Source organism: Antennarius striatus, chromosome 1, assembly GCF_040054535.1.
Source record: "Antennarius striatus isolate MH-2024 chromosome 1, ASM4005453v1, whole genome shotgun sequence".
Taxonomy (NCBI): Eukaryota; Metazoa; Chordata; class Actinopteri; order Lophiiformes; family Antennariidae; genus Antennarius; species Antennarius striatus.
This window is the reverse complement of record NC_090776.1, coordinates 24,679,743-24,702,248: the sequence shown is the minus strand read 5'-3', so window position 1 is coordinate 24,702,248 and position 22,506 is coordinate 24,679,743.

The window sequence follows — 22,506 nt, the reverse complement described above, 5'->3', positions numbered from 1 at the left end:
ATGTCAGCCAATAGAATGCGCGTACGGTATCACGTGACGGCCTACCAAAAATCCGTGATAAGGTGAAGTCGCGAGCATTGATGCACAAATGCGCAAGGGCACACTGTTTTTATTATTTTAGTTTACGGCTTTGAAACCGTTTCAAATAACACACAAATTTTATTGGAATACATTACATCTTAAATTCATCATCATCAGTCAAGGAATTAGGATAAGGACATTGATAAGGACATACAGTCATTTGAACTGTAAATATAGTACTCATACTTTATTGATTATATTATTTTATGATGGCAATCAAGACGTACAACTCAGTCTTCAAGATATTCCAAACACGGGTCATTCATTCTTTTGAACGGTAAATGTGTACACAGTTTGATTTAGACATACAGGGTCCATTGTCCTAGTCAACATCTGCAATCAAGGATGTGCCATTTTTCTGCTTTGAAGAGGGTGTAGTCAGTGGGCTCTGCAGCTTTTCTGCTCACTGTGGATAAAACAGGCCACCTGTGCCAATAATAAAATCTACAAAAGCGTGCACTTTCAGGAACTCATTTTAAAGAGTGAATAAAGTGAATGAGCCAGCGTTTTGCATCACTTGAAGCTGTGGTAAGACCAGCAACACTTGTTAGGGAAAACACTCCAGCAATGTACAATTGATTACTGCAAGACTACTTTTCTGTATCCACTTTTCTGTCAACTGACTCTGTTGAAGAGTGTTGAACCCTTTTTTTAGTTTTTAAAATGCTTACCAAGGAAGGTAAAAGCCAATCAGCAAGATTCCACCAGGTGAGATGAATCAAAGAGCTGAGGCACTGCCAGATGTTCTGAGAAAACATTAAGGATGGATCAGATTAGTGAGAGGAGCAGGTGGTTACGCAGATGTTTCAGGCCTGGGTATTCAGGTGGATAAGTCCCAGTGTCTTTGATGAAAAAGTCAGTAGTTATTTACTCAAAACTCATATTTTTTTTAGCCTTTATGGAGTGGGTCACTTCTCCTAAGAATGAAGAGTGATCACAAATCAAGATACGAGAATAATAATCGAAAGGGAGAAAAAAATTATAGTAACCATTATAGCTTCACTTTGTGTGTGTGTGTGTGTGTGTGTGTGTGTGTGTGTGTGTGTGTGTGTGTGTGTGTGTGTGTGTGTGTGTGTGTGTGTGTGTGTGTGTGTGTGTGTGTGTGTGTGTCTGTGTGCGAGCGTTGTGCCTGTGTGTGAGAGAGAGAGAATGAGTGAGTGTGTGTTACTTGGGCTTCTTCAGGTTTGTTATTTTAATCCAAAGACAGACATTACACTGTGATATCTGACATGGACAGATTAACCTTTATCACAGCTATGGAGCTGGGATGGGCAAATTTAGACAGCTCACCAATACAGAACAAGGAGAAAGGGCATTTATAGTGCCATATCAAATACCACCATCCTAGTGATTAAGCTCTTGCCTGTTGAGTCTCACAGCTACCCTTTCCAAATCAAGATGATGCTAGGTAATATTTTGCGGTCCTTTTCTCTCTACCTCTGTTTGTCTAAGTGCTTTTGTATGCCCACACGACTTGACAATATACTTCAAACGCTACAGTAGAGCAACTGTGAAGGTCAGTCACTTTGCAGTTCCTTTTCATACAATATTCATCAAAGTCTAATTTCAAATAAAAGAGACATGACATGTAGGGCTTAAAATAGGGAATGTCAAATGTAAGAGGATGAATACAGACTTTCTCACCAATGGGATGGCTGAAAATACCAAAAAATTACATTAATTTGTCTCACCATAAAATTTTATACACAAACAATCCAATTTAAATAACATCTATGAAATCCTTTTTCATTCAATCAGATTGCTCTGTACCTAATGGACTGTTTGTCCTTCAGGGAAATTGAAGTTATTCAGTTTTTCACATTGGATAGAAAACAATTTAATTGAATTATATTACCTGTGACTTTCTTAAAAGCTCCTTACACCCCTATCTAAGGGCTCCTTGTTGGGTGTAAGAAATGGAGGATTATTTTAGTGTACACTCTGGAAATCTCCTTAGATAAGAACATGAGCTTAATACACAAACTCTCAAGTTGTATTTGGACTGGATTAACTACACCTGTTTTCATAGCCCCATCCATGTCTACTAAGCCATAAAGTTTTATAATCACAACGGTATAAAATACATTTTTTACCTTTGTTCAAATCGTCATGTAAAATTGTGTGAGATGAAACCAAAACTATACAAACTGCTGTCCTTGAGGTTGTTGATGAACTTCTCCCTCCCAAAAGAATACGAGCCATCTGCTCAAACTACACCTGGAAGTGTGGGAAACATTCAGTTCAACACAGACTGAGAGACCTGGGTTTTCCTTCATGTTACTCATGCTTTTTTTTGCACTCTACAGCTGTGGTGATTTCTGTTTGTTCAAATTGCTGTTATTTCTGTCACAATATGAGAAAAGATACCTCAAATTATATGGGTATAACTAAAATGAATTTCTTTCTTTGTCTGCTGCCGTACATATTATACAATGTTTGTATTGCATGAAAAAAGAAAATAAGAACACTGAAACACCTACAGATATAGAGGCTATTGTAGCAGTATATAGGTGCATCAAAAAAAAGTTGAATATTATGCAAAAAATATTTTGGGTTTGTTATGTTAACAAGTGAAAAATGTGTATATACAGCCACAATGGTGGCTCAGTGGATAGGGTCATTGCCTTTCATTAACAAGGGGTCTTGCTTCCAATCAATGGGGCATTCACATATATACGTGGGTGAGAACCCAAACATTATATATATATATATATATATATATATATATATAATATATATATAGGGGGTGAAATCCCCCTGCTGACCTGGTGTCCTAGCTCCTCCTTACCATAGCATTGTTGTAGTATTTCATTGACCTCTAGTTGTGATAGCAGTTTTCGGTTACGGATGTTGAAACACTGGGCTAACAGCTGTTTCTTTGTTAGCCTTGATCGTGGGTTTTGAAGCATCCATTGGTCCTACATCTGCCCCATATATCCCCTCTCATCAGATTGCCCTGGTTCCCTTGCAACTGACATGGACCTTGTTAACCCGGGCAACGTCTGAGCCGGTATGACTCACGCTGGTATAGCATTAAGGGTCTTGCCTAAGGACCCTCACTGGATAGTGTCCACCATGTCTGGGGTTCAAAAACCCGTCCTCCTGCATTCCAGACCACGCCCCTCCTGCATTTGTGTAAGTTCACTGGATAGTGTTTGTCCTGTTCGGGACAATACATATAGATATATATCTATATATATATAGATATACACACACACACAGACACACACATACACACACATAGATAGATAGATAAATAGATAGATAGATTCACTCATTTTCACTACAAAAAAAATATTAATTGCACCCAAAGTTCTGTTTTGTAAAGCAAAGCCCAGGTTCATTTACAAAACAAGTCAGACTGTGCTCCTAACCTCTGTACCCATATTTTCTAGCTCGCTGCATTTAAAATGGACTGGACTGGACATAAATTGTTAGGTAGGATATCGTTCAGTCTGGCTATAATTGGGCTGTTTTTCATTTTTGTCTCAGTGACACCTGTGAATAATGCAAGACTGACAGACAGTACTATATGACAAAAGGAAGAGACATGAATCCAAGCACAACAGGAGGGGTGCACTGTGAACTACTCTCCTTCATAATTAGGCATCTTAGTGAATGTGAACAGTTCCCGTGGTGTTTGGGGTAATATTTATCTATGTGCACTTCATTTTTATGTAATGATCAGTCGTGTTTGTTCCTGAAAGAAGTAACTTCATCATTATAAAGATGTACTGTAATTGTATGACTACCTGAGCAGTCGTAACATAATTCATTGTTCATTTCCTGTTCAATTTCCCTCTAAAATCAGGTCAGTTTGGACTAATTTAATCTTTTCGCTCTGCTGAACCATATTATTTTTGCCAGTTCACGGACAAAAACATAATTTATTGAACCATTTTGTATTGAAGCCAATATTCCCTGGAGGCTTAACCTTTACATTAACAAGTCAAGTCAGACAAGTTGTTTGATTGATGGCAAGTAGGTACCTGGATCTGCTTTTGTATTATCAAATAAAATTGCAGGACATTGAACTTAAAGGACAAAATTTGATCCCACAAACAAAATCCCACAGTCCCTGAATTACAGTAAGTGGGCAAGTTCAACAATTCTGACATTTCTGACTTTGTATAAGCTTATGTGGCTTGACAGATAACAGCAAAATAGTCAAATGCACAAAGCATGTAGGATCCTTTATCTTGTGAAAGAAACTTGACTTCAGGCGGAATGGGAGTGCAGTGGGTAGTGCTGTCGCCGCACAGCAAAGTGGTTCTGGTTTTTTAGGCCCGCTCTGTGTTGGAGTTTGCATGTTCTCCCCATGTCTGTGTGGGTTCCATCCGGGTTCTCCGACCTCCCACCATCAAAAACATGCACTTCAGGTATGTTTGTGAGTGTGTGTGCTTGCATGTGTCTGTCCTTCATGTATACCTTGCCACACGGTCCAAGTATGCTCCAAGTAAGTATTCTCTGCATTTAACCCATCCCTGGGTAGCAAGTTGAGGTTAAGTGCATTGCTCAATGACACAATGACATGCAGACTGGGACTGGGGCTTAAACCATCCCTCTTTCATTATGTATATGATGCCTAAGCCACAGCCACCATCATTTATTGTTAAATGCGGTTTAGATTTTTGGGGAAAAAAGTGCTAATTCTGTGAACTTTTATCAGAAGTTCATGCACAAGCATATAGTTGTAGTACTGCATGTGTCACAATCTCATACCCTGTGGAGCTTCAAGTACAGCTTCAGATTCTTTAGGGCCCTCTTTGGAAACATATCAGATCTTCAGACACCCCAAAAAACGTGTTTCTCCTTCACCAAGGCTTAGAACACGCACTTCACTTGCTGTTGAACCTCACACCTCACAGAGTTTTCCTCTGTTTTCGCCCTTTTTCTAAGTCATTCTGTCAGACAGCGAGTTTCGCCATATTTCTGTTTGATAGTCAAAAAAAACTCACTCCATATTTTAGAGGCAAACATGAGATGTCCTTTTGATGAGGATCCTATTGAGGAAGGTGCAGCCTTGATTCACAGAGAGTTAAATATTCATCGGGAGATCATTATCAGACCATGTTTAGTTATCTTGTCATATCCAGACAGTTATCTTTATGAGAGGTGCCGTTTCATGTCCCAAACCATCGCATACATCCATGACCCAATCCGACCTCACATTTTCAGCATAACAAATCGCAGTCATGCCTACACATCCCATCAGGTCCTGTCTGTTGCTCTGCATTTGGTTATCATCATTATTTATTTATTTTCTTTGCTAACAGTATACTAAGTGGGAGATGCTCAGTGTGCCTCGCTTTGAAATGGCTTTTACCCCGGTTTGTCAATTTCCCTAGAAATAAACCCGGCAGAATCATCATGGAGGAGTTCTACACGATTGCTGGTGTTGAATTAATTTGAAATTATATAATATTAATTATGGATTAGTAACCCTAATTTTTTTAAATGATTTTCCAATGTCATCAGTTGCATAGATGGCACCTACACTCTCTACAAGGCTCCCTCACATAACAAGGCTGATGATGTGGATAGGAAGTCCATTCACAGCATAAATGTGCAGGCACATGTAGATTGTCTACTGTTTCAACATCTTAAAAATATCGTAGTTGAACTAACATCTTTTATTCTCTGCACTGTCTAGATCAGTGGTTCCAACCTTTTTGGAGGTACCGAACCCTCCTGGTTTCATATGCTCACTCACCAAACCCTTATTTTGTAAAAAAAGCTTCTTCTTTTTTTCAAAGTTAACACATACATATATGCTTTACTGGTGTATTTAATGAATTGTGCATTAAGGTCACCTTTTTCAAAGAACAAAACCAAAACAGTGCATGAACTCACATGAAATGACCTACCTGCAAATCAGTGTGACTTCTGCTGTTGTTACTGAGAGACTGGTTCAGATATGCGTGGCTTCACCTTGGGAAGTGCTACTCTTATGTCATTTTCACAGCCAAGTCTGTTTCTTTCGTTTTCCATGCAGCTTAAGGAACTGTTCCTTTATTTTTGACAGTGCGAGACTGGAGTTGCTCAACTTGACATTGCAAATCATGCAGAACGCTGACTCCCATCACGTTCCGTTATACAGTACATGTAAATACACGTTGCACATATTCGTCCAACCACTTTCTTTTTTTGCTCAACATAGTTACTATGAATCAAAATATTAAGAAAGCAATCAGATGACGTACCATCATGATAGGCATAAATCGACTACTGAGTGCGCAAAGTCCCATGTAGCACAGGTAGGCTAATCGATGTAGGGTGATCACCTGCAGCCAGTAATGTCAAACGTACACAGTGATTTGTGTATCTTTGGCAAAATCGGGTGTTTTTGCACATCGTGTCGGGTGTTTTGTCTTGACCTCCGTCTCCACCGAACACCTTAGACCGACTCACTGAACCCCTAGGGTTCGATCGAATCCATGTTAAGAACCACTGGTCTGGATCATATGTGATGCAGCATACAACGTTTCTGTTGTGAAGGCAAAGCTGTGTGGGTCGGTTCATGACTCACAGTCTTACCTGAGCAACAGTCTGCAACGTGGTCGGTAGCACAAGAATTGACTTGCCTTCAGTCTTTGATCTACTGTAATCCTCTGTATCCACTGTACATTACAAGAGAGTTTGATGGCTTTTTGCTGGGGACAGGGGTTACCTGTGCCATCTGAGACCACTGACCCCTTACACTGACCGAGACCCCCAACAAAACTTCAGCCATGCTCATTGTAGGACAAGAGCTTGGGTGGAGATGACCATATGGGACTGCTGAAAGCCCATTTCTAGTGCCTATGTCACCTCAGGATGATACCTGACAGGGCCTATGATATGATTGTGTTGTTCTTCATATCACTGAGCATCTATCTCGTTGTGATATCTCTTTGGGGTTTACTGAGCATCTATCTCGTGATAATCTGTGCAGTGGACGTTGAGGGACCCTCCTGCTTCTGGACAGCCATGCTCTGTTAAAAAGGATGAGAATATGTTAATACTTCAGCAAAGGCTAAATGTCACACTCTATTCCACCAGAATGTTAAGAAAGGGGAAGAGAACTTTCAGTAACATAAATATTAAATTACCTTTGTTTTCTTCAATTTCTTGTTAATTTATTTTTCTTGTTCATCAATTACTAACTCCTGTGTGTATGATGTGACAGACATCATACACAGACAGAAAATAAAATTTGGAATGCCTAAAAGATGTTATAAGCAGTACAATGCAACAGACATTAATGTAAGAACTAAAGCAGTTTTAACTATTATCAAGGAAACCATGGAAACTGGCTAGATGTCAGATATTGGTTTCAGTTCTTATGTAATACTGTAAAGTGTGGATTATTTATTATTTATTTATTTATTTATTTATTATTGAATTATTATTATTTATCATTTATTCCCACTGCCGGACAATAAAGGATTATTATCTTATCTTATCTTATCTTATATAGGTTTATGCGTTGTTGTTTTTTTATAGGTTTAAATATATTCTCACTGGTTCAGGTCTTTAATCTAAAATTCAACAATTGCTTAAGTACACCAAAGCTAATTTAAACTGGGATGTGTTACATGTTGAAATGTCCACCACAGTGAACAAATGTACACGTGAACAAACAAAAGCATTTGTAGTTAGTCTCCAGAGGAGATTTTACTTTACTGAAGAAAGTGAACACAGATGTGACCAAAATAATGTCAGTAAAGTACAAGTACTCTAACTGTTCACATTTTCATTAAATTCAGTACCTTATCTAAAAAAACCCATTCACTGGTAATGTTTGCAATACTATCACAGTATTTTTATTTTGGATTTCAGTTTTGTTTTTTTTACTATTATTGTTTGTGCTGGATTATGATGTAATATAGAAGTTAATCCTGGCCAATCTCGGAAATGAATGGAAACCAATATATCGCGATTGTGTACAACATATACATTAAAATCAGCCACTTAATTTTTGATGACAAGTGCTGTTGACTATGAATATAAAAAGTTGGACTTTTTACTCACATTTTGTAATAATAATATGTAATTCACATTGATAATATACTTCCAATAAATGTATTTTTCAGACATGTCGATACTAAAAAATGTAACTGTGACTTTTTGGTTAATTTATTGTAAATTTAGAGGTTGTACCTGACTTTAACATTGATGTTGACACATCTTAAAGAAAATAGATTGATAAAGTATGCACATTTGCAGGAAATGTAATTTTACCATTAGGGTTAACACATAGCTCTGTAGAAAATCAAATAATTTTCAACCAATTTCATATTAATACCCTTATCAATAAATGTCACTGGATGAGTCTGCTTTCTGACGATTTTAGTTCAATCAAGTTCTACCTCAGACAAGAAAGAACAATGGTAATGTACCAAGAATGTACTGTAAATGTACTATAAACATGTATATAAATGCATTGGAATATAACTACTAAATAGCAATAACTATATATATTGTTTTTGTTTGTTATTTTTTTCTTTTTAAAGTAAGTCTGTGCTGCCACTAGCCTGCATCACAGAGCCCTGACGATGCAAAAGCTGATTGCTGGCCTGTTTTCACAAAACACACATGCCACATACATTCCAGTTTGACGGATAACTTCATCACATTTTACAGAAGTACTTGACCTTTATTGATATAGCCTACTTAAATATACTGATCAATTAATGGCTCTATCAATTTAATATGTTACCCTTATCACTAAAAGTCTATATAAAGCAGAGATAAATATCTATTTATTCATGCAACCACATTAACATGTTGCTAATAAAATATAAATAAATGATGAGTCATAAAGAAAATATGATCTTTTACTTATGCAGTTAATACAAGTCAATAATTTTAACTGCCATATTTATCAAGACATATTCGATGTTTTATTGGACAATTTGACTTTGACATCTAGAGAATTCACACTTTATTTTATCATTTGCCAAGTAAGTGCTCTGATACAGCCTCAATGGAATTGTCATGGCACGAGACTGTTCTAAAACACCTGAGATGCACCAGCCACTAGCAATACAGGGATCCCATTGACTGAGTGCAGAACATGAATGCAGAGAGGTGTAAGTTCTGTTATAATTGAGTGGCTTTGATCCATGAATCCTGCAGGGAAGCTGCTTGTGATCCATCCCTGTGGAAAGATCCTCTGTGGGCCTCTGCACCAATTCAGTAGCATAGTGGTTCTCACCATTCTCCTGAACCAGAGCACTAACATTTGACAGTTCAGTCTGATGTAAGGATTTCACTTTTATTTGAAGGTCACTCACTATATTTTGCTCTTGAGTACAATTGCTTATATTTTGTACCAGTATGCTTCCTTGGATTATTAGGTTAAACTTTCTTGTGGGGAAACTAGTTTCACTAGTTTTCCTGTTTCATTTTACTGACGTTTTCATTTGTATTTTTCTACATCTTCAATGTTTGGTATTTGGAAAGTGTATATATTATAATTACTAAAAGAAAACAGTTTCACACAAGCATGTCCCTATAAAGGTTGTCATGTTCAAAAAATAATTAGATATTTTTTTCCATATTTGAACACCCCCCGCCCCTTAATCCCTCATCTAAAGGCTTTTGTCATTGGCTAATATTTTGCAGACAACAAAATGTAAAGAATTTTAATAAAAAAATGAATGTTAGCTAGCTGAATCTCTTTGATTCCTTTTTAAAAAATGTAAATGCAGCTTATTGCCACACATGTTAAAACCAGTTTTGTAGCTTGACCGAAGGACAGAAATAACATTGGGTGCTTGACCAAACTCAAAGGTGGCATATCTGTCAATTCAAAGGAACTTTTTGACTGGGTCGAAAACAAAAGTCATCTTTTAAGAATTGAATCAAATGGGAATATTTGTGATGAATAAAATAGATACCGGTAAATAACGATGAAAATGCATTTCACAGCTGGAACTATAATAGGACATTGGTCCTGATATTATGAAGTCATAAAACAACATAACATTTTGTTTTGACAGGCTTCTTTTAATAAAGTTGTTAAGTGTGTTAAGATGGAATCATTTAAGTTCTTAGTGCACAAACTTTTGAATGCACCTGTGGAACACCAGTCACATGACCTGAAGGGTTCTTCACCCAGAAACAATATTAAAATATTGTAATATAATATAACAGTGTGGCATCATTACAGATTTAGACCAAAAACATTTGTTTGTTTAGCTGAAACTAAAATACATTTGCCTATTATGCTTTTCAATGCCTTTTACTTTATTCAGCTGATGAGGCTTTCAGTCAGAAAATTTTACCATTGTTAGCTATTAGTTAATTTGAAAAAATTCATAAACACAAACTGTGGTCAAAAAGAAATGTTTTAAACATTTGATTTAGAGTCGTTGACAAGTAAATACTGTAACTGGAGTCAAATTCCAGTTGTGCTATACCTCTCCAAAATAAATCATAAAAAAAGCTTCAAACAAACTAGGTCTCACCACATCTACTATGATTGTCATCATTAGAAGCTGCCAGTTTGTGGATATCCTATTTTTAATGACAGCCCAATGGGTGATGTAACTTCTTCCTGCGTGCACGTGTTTTTCCTTTGGATTTAGTCCTGCAAAGTTTGGTACACAACCACTCCCCATCCTGAGAGAGAGTCTGCCATTCATAGGCAAATTGTTTATTTTTTGACCTTTGTATATACATTCTACCTGTCCTCTGGTTTTTGCGAGTGGAGTTGTGTCCTCAAGGCAAGAAGGACATGATGAAAGATTCATACAGGCACATTTGGTATGAGGAGAGGAAGAGGGAGATCTCCACCAGCACGAGTTAATTAGGATTTCCCTTTTCCAGGCAATCACTCTGCTCTTGACATTTCATCTCACTTTTTCCTGAACAAATCTCTCTTCAACTTGAGGAGACAGGCATGGAGAAGCAAAGAAAGTGCTTGACCTTGGTAAGGTGTTGTGATGCATTGGTAGTTTTAGACCACATCAGTCTGCTTGCCCATGATAACGTTCAACATGAAACAGCGGAACAATCCTACAGCTCTCCAAGGAAGCTGTCTCTCACGGTCTCTCTCCTTTCACCTGAAAGGAAGAACCTTTTTTTTTGTACTTACTGTGTAAATCGATTATTTTTTTTAAAGAAGCACACCTTTAAATGTTCCTCACAGGCCTATTTCAGAGGGCCCAGGGTCTTCCTGCTGTAAAATTAAAATGGTGCAACAGAAAAAAGAATTCATATACAAAATCCCAGCGGTGAGGTTAGAGAGAGTGCAGCAATACAATGAAAGAACAAAACAGGCCATCAGCACTATTTTCTATTCTTGCGGCAGTATAAATAGGAAACATAATTATAGCTTGAGTAAATTGAAAACCTACAACGTTCCATATGAAAAGGACTGATCTGATGATTAAACCCTAACAAGAGAAAACCTAGAGAATTAGAGAGAGTTTTGTGAGGAGGTAAAATGTGTTCATTGTCCCCATCTCCCCCTTGTCTGTCATTTGAAATTGGAGAAAGCAGACTGTATTATTAGACACTAGTCCCTGTCCCGTCCAATCCTCCAGCTTCATGATAGCTCTCTTCAATGCACAGTTTATAGCTGGCAATTTCTTGGAAAGGATTGTTCAGAAAGCTGACAAAGTGGATGTACATAACCTGCTCACGAAGAAAGGGGAAAATGTTGCTTTGAAATTACTCTCGCTCAAAGCAGCAGAACCTTTCAGGCAGGAGTGAAATTTTCTCACCTCTCACAGATTTAATCATGATAGGAACAAGAAAAAAAGAGAGACAAGTGGGCATGTTTGTGACAAAACACAACATAAGGTAGAAATATGACTCAACGCTGGTTCTGCAAAACCTGAACTTCACAGGCGTTGGCTCCAGATATTGTATAGACACAGCTGCAGATATTTTTCAGGCCAGCTCTGCAAATGTTAATGTCATCTGTGTTTCATTGAAAGGATATTTAGGCTGTGCAGTAAATACTGAAATTAATGTGAAACTAATAAATTAAATATGTATTGCTCTAATTGCATTATGTACAAAAACAAAGGCAAAATCCTTTATTTTAGAGAATCTGACTTCAGGCTGTGAGCAGCATATCACGTGACTTAAGATCTGAAGGGTCATCCAATCAGAAAGGGCTGTCAGCAGCTCTTGGCCGAGGTTAACCATATTATGGATTCACTAATTAAAAACCTTTGAATGGGCGGAGGTTGCCTGGGTTCTGACAGGTGTCTGTGAGATGAATGGCTTGTCATGAAACAGGTAAATTCACACGCTTCCGACCTGACCACCCGCCTGGGGCAACCGCTGCCAGTAGGAATGGTAGTCAAGAAAATGAGAGTTGCTGACCCTGCCATGCTTAATTCGTAAACCGGCTGCTATGAATGATGATGAAACCAATATTTAGCCACAGCTTTATGGGATATTATAACATAAACAGTAATGTTATTAACCAATAGCCAATGGGGTTCTACTAAAAGAGTTGCATTGTACAGCAGGATGTAATTTAAGCCAAAGTAGAACTTTATTTTTCCCCATTCTGTACCCAATTCAGTACTTCTATATCACTCAGTAGAAAGGCTTTAAGGTCACTGAAACCTGGTGTGCAGTGCAGATCCCGTGGAAGCTCCTCTGAGACCGACTCAGCTTATTGAGCTTGTTGATTCAGTTGATTCACACATATCTGTGTCTGGCAGAAATAACGGAAATATTTCTGAATGGTGTGGAAGGTTTTTTAAAATCAGAACATCCTATTTGGCCACAGAAATGTGGAGCTTCAGTTTTTAAAAGTCATATCAGAGAGTCCATGGCTGATATCAGTCAAGTTAAAAATAAATCAATTTCTGCATGACTGATATTAATCATGGTCAGCTTAACTGAGGGGTTTAGAGGGAAAGTGGAATTTGCTTCATCTCTACATCAAGAACAAAAGGGATGTAAGTTTATAACATATTCTGTTATTGTCAGGTGCTGAGGCTTGTGAATGATTGTGCAAGGGGGGGGGGGTTCCAGGAAAAGTTAATGAAAAAGAAAAGAAAATTGAACTACTGAGAAAGGAGTTACTCTACCCAGATACGATCATATTAGAATGAGTACCAGAAGATAAGGGGATATAACTCATTGTGTGGAAGGGAGCAAGGTTATGTGATTTCATACATCCAAGAAAAGATCCGATGTCTTCAACCTGGAGCTAGCAGGTCATTTAAGGTAAGTTAAATTTCAGCTGTGTCACAAGAAGGAAATATAATTTTAAAACACAAAGTTAATTTAAAGTAATACTTATTTCTTCCTAACACAATTAAAACAATTTTACTATGAAATCCTTCAATGAAAGATCCCTTTCTTTTTGATACCACTTTCTCACAATTTACTTCATCCCCATAATTAGCCGGTCTTTCATCACCACACAATGGATTATTTTCAACCATGGAGCTTGGATCTCGATAAGACATCAAACGTTTGTCCGGGGACATTTCAAACAATCTCAATCTTGAATGGGACAAATTATTGTTATCTGCTTGCCTGCAATTAATAAGTATGTCATTTGTAGCTAAATGAACTCAAAGAAGAAGAACTGACAAATTATAACGAGCTAATTGTTTGAAATAATGCTAGGTTAATGAATGTACATTTGTTTCTGCGCTCACTGCTTTTTATGTATGTCCCTGAGGTCGTTGGCATGTCCATCATCAGCCATGTGTTATGGCAGATTGCCCTCAAGCAAAACAGTACCCTTGTCTGCTCACTGTAAACTCACGTATTAGAGCTTACTTTCCCTCTGTTGATATAAATCACACTGAATCTCGGTGAAGGGTGTGATAACTTAGCTGCTTGTTATATTTAGCCAGTTCTTATTTTCCTCCATAATCTGAAAAATCATTTTACCTGTAAAAGAAACCTGATTGTGTTTCATTTTTGACCTATTTTTCCCTTATTTTGTCTTGTTTTGGAATGTTTTACTGATTGTTTGTATTACATGTATGAATTTCTATCAAATTCTGTGTTACAATTACTGTATATTAATTTATCACTGTTCTCAATTGACTATTTTTTTAACTGCTTTTACATTTCTTTACATTAAAAAGTCTCCTCAACCAGAATATCATATCATCGTCATCATCATATTGCAAAGCCTACTCATTAAACTGGATGATGAGCACCGTAAAGAGCATCATTTTAATGTTGTATTTTATACAGTTTCTTTGGATATGAAAATCCAATTTTTGATGATAATTTAGCACTATACCATGCCCCAATGATAATTGATGTTTATTATCATTGAATGAAATGTTCTTAGTGTACTTGAAATTAAATTGGGAGCCATGCATTTGCTTTGATGCTACAGGGGCGAATACTAGGAGACATTAGATGTGCTCCTCAGATAAAAAACGTAAAATATCTTGCGTTGCCGAATAAGTTCCCTCTGGCTGATAGAGAGTCTTATTAAGAAAATATTGTCTGATTTGTTGTTTTGCCTTGCTCCTGTACAGTTCTAAGAATACAAAAAACAAAACACACAACAAATATTGCTGAGAGCAGCTTCAAGAGGGAGAATTAGAGGTTTTCCAAACAATCTAAAAAAGTTCAATCACTGAAACAGAAAACTTCACACCACTCACCGAATTTACCGTAAATTCAAATAAAGCAAAAGTATTCATAGATTAAGGAACATCATTGTGTGAATGCTGGAATAAAGCTGATGAGTCATACAATGAAGTTATGGGAAAGAGTAGTGGAAGCTAGACTAAGGGCAGAAGTGAACATTTGTGAGCAGCAGTACGGTTTCATTCCAAAAAAGAGTACTACAGATGCAGTATTTGCTTTGAGGATGTTGATAGAGAAGTACAGAGAAGGCCAGAGGGAGCTGCATTGTGTTTTTGTAGATCTGGAGAAAGCTTATGACAGGGTGTCCAGAGAGGAACTGTGGTATTGAATGAGGAAGTCTGGAGTGGCAGAGAAGTATTTTAGAGCAGTGCAGGACATGTATGAGGACTGTAAGACAGTGGTGAGGTGTGCTGTCGGTGTGACAGAGGAGTTCAAGGTGGAGGTGGGACTGCATCAGGGATCAGCTCTGAGCCCCTTCTTGTTCGCTATGGTGATGGACAGGCTGACAGACGAGGTTAGACAGGAATCTCCATGGACTATGATGTTTGCAGATGACATTGTGATCTGCAGTGAGAGCAGGGAACAGGTGGAGGAGAAGCTAGAGAGGTGGAGGTTTGTCCTGGAAAGGAGAGGAATGAAGGTTAGCCAAAGTAAGACAGAGTACATGTGTGTGAATGAGGGGGACCCAAGTGGAAGAGTGAGGTTACAGGGAGAAGAGATCAAGAAGGTGGAGGATTTTAAGTACTTAGGGTCAACAGTCCAGAGCAATGGAGAGTGTGGAAAAGAGGTGAAGAAGCATGTACAGGCAGGATGGAACGGGTGGAGAAAAGTGTCAGGTGTGACGTGTGATAGAAGAGTTTCAGCTAAAATGAAAGGAAAGGTGAACAAAACTGTGGTGAGACCAGTGATGTTGTTTGGTCTAGAGACAGTGTCACTGAGGAAAAGACAGGAGACAGAGCTGGAGGTAGCAGAGATGAAGATGCTGAGGTTCTCTCTGGGAGTGACCAGGAAAGTTAGGATCAGGAATGAGTACATCAGAGGGACAGCACATGTTAGAGGTTTTGGAGATTAAGTCAGAGAGGCCAGACTGAGATGGTTTGGACATGTCCAGAGGAGAGATAGTGAATATATGGGTAGAAGGATGCTGAGTTTTGAACTGCCAGGCAGGAGGCCTAGAGGAAGACCAAAGAGGAGGTTTATGGATGTAGTGAAAGAGGACATGAAGGTAGTTGGTGTGAGAGAAGAGGATGCAGAAGACAGGGTTAGATGGAGGCAATTGATTCACTGTGTCGACCCCTAAAGCGCAAAGCCGAAAGGAAAAGAAGAAAAAAGATTGTGTGAATGCTGGAGATAAAACTCTTTCTGTTTCTGTTTCCTGCTGGAACCGCTATTTCAAATATATCACACTTAACTCTGTTATAGTGGAAGATGATGCTGTGTTTATACCCCCAGTTTTAATTGTGTTTCAGCACTGCATTTGTTAATGGTTATTACTCTTTATCGGAAAATGAGTGAAAAAAATAAGGAAATTGCGAAAGATGCATTCATGCAGCTCATCGACTTGTTTTAAAACCACCAAATTTAATCTTCATCAAACTCTTTACCTTTGTCATCCATCATCTCTGCTGCAGATGTACAAGCTGTCATGCAATATGTGTTATGAGTCTATTAGGGTGTGACATATGATAACCACATGTGCTTGTGTTAAAAAATGATAATGCAAAAATAAATGATGAGGAATCCTGTCTGTAAAGTGGATAATTACTTTTCCAGTGCTGCTTTTACCAAACTCAAACTTATGTTTTCTTTTAAAATTGGGGACATTTATTAATGAAGTTGTATTCATCAGTTACCATACCGTTGTTCTTAACTGTATTTGTTTTTTATTAGTGTGTGATTAGTGTAGTGTGACATATCAGTGTTTGCTTTCTTCTTATAATATCACCACCTACAACTAAGATCATTAGGAATCCATCTTTAACATTCACCTTATCTGATACCATTGTGAAGAGTAGACCTGATCGGTTGAGACTAGACACCTCTTTTACAGTCTTTCCTACCATACCCTGCAAAGCATTAGCATGCTCCACTGCTGACATCTCTCTTGTTGACCACATATGACCTCATCACTTCTCAAATCCCAGGTGAACTAGAGTAGCTGACAAACTCTGAAGGCCGTCAAGCGAAATATTTTATTGCTCCTAATAGAGAAGCTTGCATGGCAAACAAAGAACACAACTCCCCACCACAATGAATACAGAAACAACATGTATTTGATTATGGAGGTCAGACTGCCTTACATCATACAAGGTGGCTCTTATTCCAGCAACAAAATCCCTGTCCCATCCACCTCATACTTTTTATTTGCCTGAATGGATTGTTCATCATTTTATTCATGATGATGTTGACATGGGCAGCCTGCACTATTTGTACAGTTTGCACTATTTGTTTGTTGCAGATTGCCCTTCACATCTGTAATGTGTTTTTTGGTGGGGCTTAGGGAAGGGCCATGAACTGGGTAAGCGACAAAACAAACAGACCCACACAAAATGCAAACATACGTACATACAGTACATACTAACATTAGATGAATAATGCCAGAAATGTAGCAGAACACATGCAGTCATGCGTGTCTTTTTTCTTTTCAATGATCCTTATCATTGCCTGGATGAAGTTACTTGTATTTTCTGTTATTATTGTTATTTTGATTGTTATTCAAGGGAAGCTGTGGCTCAAGAGATAGAGCAGTCATCTACCATGGTTCAGTCCCCAGCCCTTCTGAGCCTACATGCTAAAGCATTCTTGAGCAAGAAGAAAAAAAAAATGTTGTGCTTTCCTGGTCCAATCAGCCAGCACAAATTTTCAATATATTTTATGTAAATAGAATAGATAATCTACCTTTGGTCTCAAATAGTATCTAAGTTATTTCAGTCTGCAGTGAACATAACATTCGCTGCATTGGGGTTTGGTGAGAGCTCAGTGACAGGAGAGAGCGTTAATTATCACAGGTGTTATCTGCGGAACTTACTGTTCTCCATATTGCAGCGTTTCGGACCTCCAGAACTCCTGGAGAATATTGTGTTTCCTCCTTTTTTTTCTTCTTTTTTTGGGGGGTGGGGGGGTGGGGGTGGTTTTGGTTTTTTCTATTTGTTACAAATATTGTAACAAATAGTACCTCTGCTGAAAATGTATTTCATCACTTTGGTAGAAATTGCTAATAGCTGAAATTAGAGCACAGTGACAGTGTTGTAGAGCTGTTGTATTTGTACAAATGCAAATGACATCTAAACCATTACATAAATGGTTTTGACCTTTAGCAGGAAGCAAAGCATACATATACAAGGATCATTGTAAAAAATAATATTACAACTGCATTTATTACAAAACAGTAAATTTACTCACATACAGTGTCAGTGGAAACAGTGTTGCTGGTCTCACATTTATGCCATTGCACCAAACTCAAAAATGTTTTGGTGGGCTGGATTACAAAGCCAAACTGGCATTAAATGGCCCCACGGGCTATAGTTTGCCTGTGCCTACTGTGGCCAGATTAAAATGACGATAACTACAGAGCCTGACGAAGATCCTGAAGGTCTAAATGTTGCACAAATGACATCCTGGGAGCCTCCACTGGGATGTGAAGATTTCTTCTTTCTTTGTGGATAAGAATCTACTTCCCTCTTTAAGACCACAACACATGTGGTCAAATTAACATTGCTGATCAATCTACTGTTGCTTCAGGTACATCTAGCATTTGCGTACTTATTCCCTGACATGAGAGATCAGCACTGTTGCTGTTAAATATTAATTTTAATGTAAGTAAAAAAAAGTCCATAAATACCAAACAGGTTCTATAATAGATAAATATAATTTATACTTTCATGTCTGGTATTTTGTAAATGTTCTGTATAAAGTTCAAGGATGTTTTGCATGTATTGTTCTATTCTCTATGTGGAGGCAGAATTTCATTTTTATATGAAAGTTGTTCTGTAATCCAAATTATATTTTTGTACTCTACAATTACACACGCCTACACTGGTGTGTGTTTGTGTTCATCTGACTTGACTGTGTATAGCCACCTTTGTGCAGAAACACACCATTTTGGGTATGTCATCTAGAAATAACTGGTTGCATAAACAACTGCATTAGTCATCACTGGTTGATAACAGTGCGGTCCAAAAATAGCTACAGACAGAAGGGATTTTAATTGCATTATTTTTCAGGAACAAACAAAGTGTGTAAAAGTCACCCCAGATGTAATCTTACAGAGCAAAATATAGTTTTTAGAAATAAACATTGAAGACTTTCATTTTTAAAGTGGCGTTAGCCATGTCACCAGAACAAATTAATGCACAATTAGATACTGATGGTCAGAAGGTTTTTTCTGTTGGAGGATCTGGTAGTCCTGGATAAAGTTCATACAGCCAGTGTAATGAACATTCAGTAGCATAACACAGTGCAAACAATCCAAGAAGATATCACAGTATTTTCAGATATTATGAGGGCTTATTTACTGTTGTACTGTCTGCTTTAGTCCCTTTATTTCCATTATAATTTTTAATATCAGAATCTAATTCATGTTAGTGTTAACAGAGCAGGTGAGGTCAGACCTGCCTGTGATTGCCTTGTTCAATGTTTGATTATTTCCTGTTTTATTTTGTAGTCGAGTCCCTGTGTCATATCTTGTGCTTTCTTTTTCCTGTGGTCATGTTTGCTTCTTTCTAATTTTACCGTCACTGTAGGTGTCTGATTGTTCCCAAAAAGCCCCAGTTGTCTGCTCCTTTCAGTGCCATCTGTCATTGTCTTGTTACTCAATATATTTAGTCCCTGTGATTCCTTGTGCCCATATCATCTTTTTTTGCTCCCATTGTGGCTATTCCTAGGTTTTCTAAGCAATGTATTTTCTGTGTGTTTCTTTTGTTTGTTTGTGTTTTATTTTGACCTTGTTGGCTTTTTGGAGTTTGTTTTTGAATGCATATGACTTTGAATTTGAACTTTGGGTTTTGCATCATGCCCGTCCTCTTCATTAATTTCATAAAAGTTTTTTTGTTGTTGTTGTTGTCCATGTTTGATTTTGTTTTCTGTAATTGGATCCTGCATTTTCAAATGCATAACAAATGACACAGTTTTAAACAATCCAATGCCTTTTAACCAAATAAGTAGCAATTGTCATTTTTAGAAGTAAGTGAAGGGCTTTACTGAGCAGAGCCCAGTATGTATTTGATTCCTGTGCTGTCAGCATGACAGTATAGCACACCTGCATGTGTTTCAGGTCCATTTACTGTTCACTATATCATTTCAGTGTTGGGAATCTATCTATAGAAGAACAGTATTTTATGGGGTCTGAAAATGCTAATTTTGAAAACATGCTCCAGAATGGAAGTGCTTGAGTATGCCACTTCACCATTGCCATCTACTCCATACAGGAAAACTGCAAAAGGATGATGAAACAGCCCTGCTTCATGCATGCCTAGTACAGTTCATGGAGGACCTTTTTAAAAACACAGACTATAACAGCCTGCTTTTGCCAGAAGAACAACAAAAATCCAATGTCTGGTGTTGTTTGCTCTGCAGACCAGTGGGTTCATTAATGTTCCAATCTTGATCTACATTACCACTAAGATCTTATTCTGTAATGCTGATTTAGAATAGTGGTACCAACTACTACCTTGACACATATTCTACATAATATTCAATGGTTTTTGTCCATGTCTGTGTACCAGGAATGGGGCTTTTCACAAGTTTATTTTGCTTCTGCTTCAACATGGGTTGCTTTGGTTAACAGTAATGTACTACTGTACTTATGTAACTGTTGTTTATCTGCTGTGTAAGTGTTGATATTACGATTTAGGTTGTAGCTCAGCATAAAAAGACTCACATTTGTAGAATATTCCCCAAATATTCAGCCTCTGGACAGGGGCACAGCAATTAATCTGAACTTTTATGTCATGTGTACAGGAGAGAAAAGTACTGACTCAACATGAAAGACTCATTAAGCTGAAAAAACTAACAATGCTAGGAAAATAAATCAAGTTATGTTTGCTACATGTGTATCCCATGTGAATATTCGTTAAACTAATGCATAGAGTACATTTATGACTTACAATGTAAAAATTATACAGGGGACTGTAAAATCTTGTTTCAGGTAAGGTGGTGTCAAGTACAAAGACTGTGTAATGTTGTGTGTGTGATCTCCATTAGTTGCATTACTCTACTCTCTGAGTCAACAAGGATCACGTTGCTCAGAAAAGCCCATGAGTGAAGTATCCTATTTTAAACGTAAAAGGTTTTCAATTTTTCATTGACAGTAATGCACTTATTACAGAAATATGGGTTTTAAAGATGAAGGTTTCATCTGTGAAATGGGTGAAGCAGGGCACTCTCCGCAAATAGAAACAGAGAAACACGCTCTTGGTTTATTTAGCTTTCATAAGAAATTAATAAGGGCTCAAAATTGTTTTTGTTGGTCTGTTTATTTACTCGGAATTGTAGAAAAAATACTGACAAAATTAATCCTTATTCAGCCTTACCTTATCACAGCTGTTAACCAGTCACTTCTGGAGGATTCTGATTTTAAAGCTCCAAGGAGGCATACAGTATTCCCCAAACAGCAGGCCTTATCTGCTTACATAACACAAATACAAGAGAGTGTTTTTGTATGAAACAATATTTGTGTCAATTTCCATACTTCAACAACAATCATGCACTGCTAATTTCTGGCAAGCTCAGAGACCCAAGCACACCTCCCAGCACCTCCTCACTCCCAGCAGTTTGACTGATAATAAAAGGGATTTTATCCAGTAAAGAAGAGAGACAGGCATCTGAAGGAGGGACTGATTAAGAAATTAAATCATGTGTGAACTTCACCATGCTAGTAGTAGCCAGATACATTCACTGCTACCTGGATGCCTCCTATCTACTAGATGAATCATTGTATCGAAAAGCATAGGACTGTGCTATTTACAGCACATAACTGAAATAAAAATAACATGTGCTTGGCATATATTTAGTGTTAGGTTTCTTCCACAATGTTTTATCAAACACTAATGCTTTTTAAGGTCAATATGTTATTTTGACTTTGGGAAGGTACATACTTTAAATGGCTCAGTTTCTGCCTTTATTTGATTTTTAGAAGTGTTTGACGATTGGATGTGCGAATTTGTGATGTTCTAATCTGTGTAGAGTATAATGTCATTAATGCATGGACATTCATTTAGTTAGCTGCAGTGTGTATACCAGGAAATCTTCTACAGTCCTCTGCTCATGGACGATGTCCATTCCCCCCACGAACGAGACTTCCTTATTTCGTGATGACTAACTTCTTTCATACAGTCTCTACTGCTGTCAGCTGAGGAGTGGAACAATACTGACACCCCTTCACCTTTCTTTAATATAGAATGGTGTGTAATGAAGGTGCAAGACTCCCGCCTTTAACAGGCTGTATAAAAAGGGTGTGAATTGAACTGTCCCACCCCTGTAATTATGGTGATGAAGGATGATTATAGATAATAAGTATGAGTATTGAAAAGATGGGATTGATTGCATGAAGAAGACAAGACTAAAGCGATTTGATTTAGAGGAGAAAAGGACATCCCATATTTAGTAAAGAAATGCCTTTTCTAGGTTATGATGGAAGATAAGGACTCTGCTGCCTGAGGTGAATTTTAAAGATCAAACATCTGCCAGACAGACACTTGACTATGACTGATGAGATTCATAAAAACAGAGACTTAACATCAGTGAGCAGGTTCATTCTTTTGCTTAAGGACACTCAGACACATTGCAGCTGAGAGACTCCTATGGGAATCGAACCTTTGATCTTCCATCCACACCATTTTCAGGACT